We start from the raw sequence: 7,238 nt of genomic DNA on the forward strand, positions 1-7,238 counted from the left end.
ACTGGAGAGCCCTTTAGTACCATGTCTCCCCATGATGGTCAGTGGACACACTGAAATCAGGTCCTCTCTGTTTGCTTTTGGATGTGCTAAATGGATTGAGCTCGCTTAAGTCTCTCACTATAAGGCATTTCCTCCAGCCCTTGAATCATTTTTGTGGCTCCTTCTGCACCCCCAGATCACTCTGGTGATTTCAGGCCATTGTGTGTCTGCACAGCTGGGCCCTGGCCTGATTTCCAGTGGCAGGGAGTTCCACACCCTAGGACCTTTGGTGAGAAATTTTTGGGAGTTTAACTCAGGGGGCTCAACCACAACACTTCAGCAGCTGGTGAAAGGGAGGAAATAGTTTGGTTAGGGTCGGGGTGGCCTAATCTGGGCTGAATGTGGGGGCACCCAGTGGGCCTGCTTGTGTTTCACATGGGGTGCAGGTGGCCTGTGGAGGGGGCAGCGCACAACGCTTCGCCCAGTGTTTTCTACCTGGAATGAATGAAATGAAGAGACGAGATGGGACTAGGGCCCAGACCCACAAAACTATTTAGGCTCCAGACTTCCAATGCTCTCAGTGGAAGTTAGGGAACTAAATTCCTTTGCAGAGCTGGACCGATCTCCCTCTGCTCAGATCAAGACTTAGCTTTGCATGCCGGAGGGGTCTGTGGGCAGCAGCTCCGGATGAAGGATAAAGACCAGTGGCGATCTACTCCATTAGATGTAACCCTCAGATTCCTGGCAAATTGCCGGGTAACTTGGGTGTCCTTGTGCTAAGGCTGTGTTCTCTTCTCTTACCACAGTCTCACTAGTCCCAAGGCCTGCCTTCCCCAGAACACATCACAGGTTGGCTAGCCCTCTACGGTGAGCAGCAGCTAGGCCCGGCTGATCCTGATCTGGTGGCTCAATTACTATTAGTGACCTCAGCTGTGGGAGGCTCAGAGAGGCCTACATAGGGAGAGAAGAGAATGCCCTCAGGGAGGGGACAGGGAGTTCTCTCTCTCTCCGTCTGGGAGGAGCCTGGTGAAGGTAGGCTGAAGAGGACCTTCAGGGAGTAGGTGCTGAGATAGGGCCTGTAAGAAGCAGGGAGACCCCTGGGAGAAGCTGTTGGGGCCCTTGGGATGGGGAGGCAGTTGGGGTCCTGCTGGGAAGAAGGAATGTTGGTGTAGCCGAAGAGGGGCAGAAGACCAATTGGTTTAGATGTTTGGATTCAGTTGGACTCTGGTCACCCTGGAAAAGGATTGAATTTAGATTGTGACTTGGCCAGAGGGCAGGGCTATGGAAGACAGACAGGCCATCCCAGGCAGTGCTTAATTTGTAATGGAAGAGGGGCTGGGGCTTAAGCAAATTTTTTACTTTCATAACTGATGCGCCAAGCCTAGAGGTGTCAGGGCTATGAACTGCCAAACCTAGAGAAGCTGGGGCTAAGCCCTGGCACAAATTAAACACTGATTAGAGGGCCAAAGGAGTGAGCTACCTGGGGCACTAGAGATGTCCTGATGCCAGTGGATACTATGGCAGTGAGTAGAATGATTTACAATACTGTGACAGAGACCCCTTGGCAAGGGGTCCTTGGTTCTTTTCAAGCCACTCTGGTCTCAGGCCTGACAAACTCGCTACACCAAATGTGCCTTGCAGGGTACTTACCTCATGTTACCCATTATAGATATCTACAGAAAGCTCATGGCTTATCGAGATTCAATCATTGCAAGGTGTGTATATGGGTGATATTTAAGGAATAATGAAATTCTACTGAAAGTATGTTTTATGGTCTTGGAGTAAAAGTTAGTAACTGGGGGATAATGTCTGTGATGGCCCATTCCAGGAGGAGGGAGTTGTCACCCATCCCTAGTTAGTCGCTGTTGTGATGCAGGGCTCAATTGTCCAGCTTTGCTAGATCCCAAGACTAGCCATGGAAAATCACCAGAGACAACTGCAAACAATCAAACCCCCTTGATACATTACAGTAGACAGGGAGTCACCTTGCCTATGAATAAGGCAAAAAGACCATTTCAGTATAACACAGAGCGATGCAATGCACTCTGGATCCATTTGCTGAGGAAACATCTTGTGGTGTTTTCATGGAAGTTTAGATTCTGTTTCCTGTGAATCCAGCCAACTTTGCAACAGACTGAATTTTGGGGGGGAAACTTACTTGATCAGTTAGGAAAGTGTAGGCCCTAGTTTACATTTTTATTTTGTTGGGAAACTTTGTTTCCACCACTCTTATTTTTAGGTGAATTTCTGCTCTGTTTTAAATAACCGTTCTCCTGTTTTATTACAAGTTCTGTATGTTACACAGGGGTGGCGATTTAAGGTGAAACTGGGGTGCACTGCTCCTTTGGGGCAGGGGATCTGGGATTTCTGTGAGTAGCCAGTGTCAGGGGCAGATTATCATAGGGGACTGTTTCAAGGGGACTGGGGTGCATTGCTTCTGAATCAGCAAGGCAAAGACAAGGCTGGCATAGCCTGGAGGAGACTGCTTGAGTGCCTGAAAGGCTGCTGGTGTTGGGGACCTACCACCAGTTATCATGAGCAAAACTCCCTCCCACTGGAGGAAGGGGGGAACAAGATCACGCACAGTCCTGGGTAGCCAGAGAAGCATCACCAGTACCCCTCCTGGACACTCCTTTTGGAGGGCTCCTAGATTGCTTTTCAACTTTCTATGGTGTGTTTGTTTTGGAGGAGCTTTTGACTTGGGAACTTATGTATCAGTTTAATGCCCGGAGGTCAGGAGTTCCCAAACTCTTTCACAGCTTAATAGCAAATGTCTCAAGACTTCACCTTGCTGCTAATTTGTGATCACATGAGCCATGTCCTCAGCTGCTGGTGCTCAGACAACATCCCTGGAACTAGAGATTATTATTATTTTGGTTTGCTGGTTAGTCTGAAAAATGGGGGTGAGAGGAGAATCCATTTCAGGTCAAACCAAAACTTTTTGGAATTCCTTTGGAGAACTAAAGGCTTAAAAAAAGGGAGATAAATGGAACGTTTTTGTTTTTGATAAAATAGAAACATTTTTGTTTTGATTAGTCCATTTAAAAATGTTTATATTTTTAAAATACAATTAAAGGAAACTTGGAATGAAGAAAATCACCATGTTTTGTTTTTACAAATGGCAAACCAGCTCTTTATTGCGTGCTCGTGTGAGTTCTGCAAGCTCCAGGCTGCCTGTGGGCTGTCCAGATGTGTCTGGGCTCTGCATGGCCCCCAGCTGTGCACTCGCTGTCAGGCAGCCACTCCCAGCTGCTTTGCAGCCTGGCTGCTTGCAGTTTAGGGTCACAGCCAAGAGCAGAAGCTTTTTTGCTTCGAGAAAGTGTCCTGCATGCAGAACGCTAGGTCATGTCACAGCAAGACAGTGGGACGTCACTGGGGTCCACTCCCAAAACCCACAGACCCCGATTGTCACCCCATTTCAGATGGGCTTGAGCCAGCGGGACTTAGAAAGGGGGTCCCATTATTCTCTGACTGGGTCAATCTGTCAGGGATGATCCTCAAGGAGTCCACTTACCTTGGGCACACCAGCATTACTTGGGCCTCAGTGTCCCTCCATCTGTGGGCCTTTTCCCTATCCACCTCTGTTGGGAAAGAGTGTTTAACTGATTCCCTTTTGGGATCTGACACAGTCAGGGTTATTGACTGGACCACCAGGGCTGGTTCTGGTGTTGGGAGTGCAGGTCCCTGCCACCTGGACCTGACCTTCTAGCACGGGGCAGTGTGTTGCCTTGTGGCAATAAAAACACTGGCTATATTGGCTCCCCAGCTTCCTTGTTTGGGCCCCCTTCAGAGCCTGAGCTTCAGCCACCACTTCAACAGGCTGCCTGCACAGCTCTTTTTAGGGTGCTAGCGTGCACCCCAGCATGTCAACACGCTCTGGGTGGCTTGCTCCCGTGGACTGTATAGAGAGGTCCCCGCTGATAGCAGCTGGGGGAAGTGGGCCCTAGTGACCAGGCTCAGCTGAGACCTCCCACCCCCAGCTCTTTTTTTGGAATTCAGACTTGAGCAACTGGATGATCCCACTCTGGAAAAACCTAGGGCTGCAGCAGACCCCCTGGCAGCCCCCTGATAGGAGGGGCTTGGAGAGGTTTCTCTGGGAAAGTTGAGCCATTGGGCACATGGAGACAAGTGGTAGTACCACAAAAGTACTGTCTTAGGCTACTAAACCTGACCCCTGCTCTACCCTTCTCAGGACCCATGGGAATGTAGCGCTTACTCCAGAATTTCTACAGGCCTCAGGATTTTGAGGCCGTGAGAAAATCCTCTGATCCCTGTCAGAGGATGGGAAAGGGCTGGGACAGGGCAAGGCTGCCCCTATCCCTTTCCCATCATAGAGGAAGCCTTTCAACTTGATTATCATATACATTGTAAGGAGAGTGATCACTTTCGATAAGCTATTATGAGCAGGAGAGTGGGGTTGGGGGAGAGAAAACCTTTTGTAGTGGTAAACACCCATTTTTCATGCTTTGTGTGTATAAAAAGATCTTCTATACTTTCCACAGTATGCATCCGATGAAGTGAGCTGTAGCTCACGAAAGCTTATGCTCAAATAAATTGGTTAGTCTCTCTAAGGTGCCACAAGTACTCCTTTTCCTTTCAGAGGGTCACTGTGGACACTGGGTAACTTTGCTAAAGGACCCCACAAACAGGGACAAGTGTATTCTAGTGGTGGTAGACTACAACACACGATGCCCACAAGCAGTGGCTCCCTCTTTTATAGAGGCAGACAAGGTGGCCAGCACCTTACTAGCCTGGTCAGCTGGGTGGGGTTTTCCTGTGAGGTTTTGATTGATCAGGGGGTCAGACTCTGTCTGCTCTTCATGAGGGACTATAGGAGAAACATGGGGGTTCAACACTTCCTATTGTCTTTCTACCTCCCACCCCCCACAAATGGGCCAGTTGAGCAATTTAATAGAACCCTTAAAACAATGTTGAAAGCTTTTGGGGGCCAACACCCTAGTGACTGGGATAAACGTTTACCAGATCTGCTGTTTGCCAACTGGAAGGTTCCTTAGGAATCCACAAAGTCTCCCTTTTTGAACTGCTCTGGGGGTGGAGCACACAGGGTCACCCTGGACCTAATGCAGGAAGGGATGACCTCTCCTGAAGAAGAGTCCATAGGGGAGTGTTTGGGTAAACTCACTGAGCTCCTGGGTTTGCCTGAGAGAATTTAGCTAGAGCTCAGGGGAAACAGGAAGTCTGGTCTGATCACCCCGACATATGGTATGGGGACCGAGTGCTGGCGCTCATTCCAGTGCGAAGGAGTAAACTCCCAGCTGCCTGGGAAGGGCCCTTTCAAATCCTCAGCTTGATGAGGGGAACGATGTGGTGGAGCTGTTTAATTGCTGGACAGGCACTGAGCGTATCCTGTGAATGACTCCAGCTGGTGCAGGCACTGGGAGGATGAAGGACAGGATCCCTAGATTGATCTGACAGCAGAAACAGGGACCAGCCCTCCCGCCCTGGCCTCTGATCACTGAATCCCCACACAGCAAGCCGAGGGGCCTCAACAGGTGTTTTCCAGTAGGGCTGGATGCACCTCACTTGCTGTCCACCGGGTGGAGATGGGACCTAAAACTCCGATTAAAAGCTCACCCATCAGGGTTCCCAGGAAAACAACCAGGAGTAAGAAATTGCTGACATGCTGGAATTAGGGGTGATCCAGCAGCCAAATGGTCCATGAGCATTCCCTGTAGTACTGGTACCTAAGGAGGATGGGTCAGTTAGAGTCCGTGTGGATTACAGAAAGCTCAGTACTATTACCGGGTCAGAGCCATACCCCACGTTTAGAATGCCTGAGATACTGGCCATGTTCGGGGCGGGGCGGGGGGGCAATTACTAACCACAGCTGACCTCACTAAGGATTATTGGTAGGTAACTTTGGACTCAGGGCTGGTACACCTAAAAATTAGCTCGATCTAGCTATATCACTCAGGGCTGTGAAAATTGCATGCCCTGTGTAAGACTAGTAAGCCAATCCTAACCCATACTGACAGGTTTCAGAGTAGCAGCCGTGTTAGTCTGTATTCGCAAAAAGAAAAGGAGGACTTGTGGCACCTTAGAGACAAACCAATTTATCTGAGCATGAGCTTTTGTGAGCTACAGCTCACGGAGTTAGGTTGATGGAAGGAGTCTTCCATCAACCTAGCTACCTCCTTCGAGAGGTAGATTAACTATGTTGACAGGAAAAACCCTTTCCATCAATGTTGGATGCGTCTACACTGTGGCACTGCAATGTCACAGCAGCAACGCCGTAGCAGTGCTGTCATGTGGACATAGCCTCGGATGCCTGGCCCACATCAGTATTTACCTTCCCAGTAAGCTGCTTAGAGTTCTTGGTTCTACCTTTTGGCCCCAAGGCGGCCCTGGCTACCTCCCAAGGCTGGTAGACCAGTTGCTCAATGGGCTGGGGGAGGTTTCCCTGGCATATGTAGCTTAGTTTTGGGGCTTGCACTAACGAGAGAGAGATCTCAAATGTTTTTGGGCTTGTTAAACAATTAATTTATACTTTTGCCAATAACATCTCAGTAACTGAAGAAGCCTGATAAGTTTGCTAAGGAAACCAAACAGAACCTACCATAGTTACCCAAAGTCCCTAGAGCACTATTTATTTGACACATTTGTATATGAGGTGCATGCTAGGGAGGTATGAATAAAATATCATTTTAATAGCCTCCTTTTCTGTTACAGGAATTCTTCAGATCCCACCTGCTGTGTCGTCAAGAAACAAATTCTTTGGAAAGTCCAAGGGATTAAAGACAAAAGTGTCCCAAGAAAACTCTTCTTTTAAAAAAAAAACAAACAAAAAAAACCAAACATTTTTGTTTGGTATCTTTGCTTTTGTTGAGTCATTGAATGGATCTGTCCAGTTTGGATGCAGGTTACTGAGTCAACACTTGTCAATCACTTTAGGAATTAGATATTGGAGCAATTTTTACACTAGCTCAAGAGTCCCAAAGTCACTTAGGCTCCTAAGTTGGTTTTGAAAATGGGATTTAGGCACATAGGCGCCTCAGTGAAAGTCAATGGAAGTTAGGCACCTAAGTCACTTTGAAAGTAGATCTTGGGTTCCTAAGTCACACAGGAACTTTTGAAAATTTAACTGTTAGAATGGGATTCTGGTGACACTCCGGAAGGCAGAGGAAAGAGCAAAATTCAGTCAGCCAAAATTACACCGTGGTGTTAGCCAGAAAGAAGACTCTCCTTTGTTTGCAAAGGGCATGGAGCTGCAATGAGGATTGGTTAGGACGTGGAGCCTG

The 7,238-nt window shown here is 48.3% G+C and overlaps 1 long non-coding RNA gene across 1 annotated transcript; it reads left to right on the top strand.

The window, feature by feature from the left end:
• The first annotated feature begins 969 nt into the window (after nt 1–969).
• On the top strand, nt 970–6,766 carry LOC122462151. Its single transcript, XR_006284530.1, has 3 exons — nt 970–1,011; nt 1,649–1,694; nt 6,670–6,766. It is a non-coding gene; the product is annotated as an uncharacterized LOC122462151 (long non-coding RNA).
• Nucleotides 6,767–7,238: the final 472 nt, after the last annotated feature.

The sequence above is a fragment of the Chelonia mydas genome, chromosome 10 (assembly GCF_015237465.2).
Source record: "Chelonia mydas isolate rCheMyd1 chromosome 10, rCheMyd1.pri.v2, whole genome shotgun sequence".
In the NCBI taxonomy this organism is placed as follows: Eukaryota; Metazoa; Chordata; order Testudines; family Cheloniidae; genus Chelonia; species Chelonia mydas.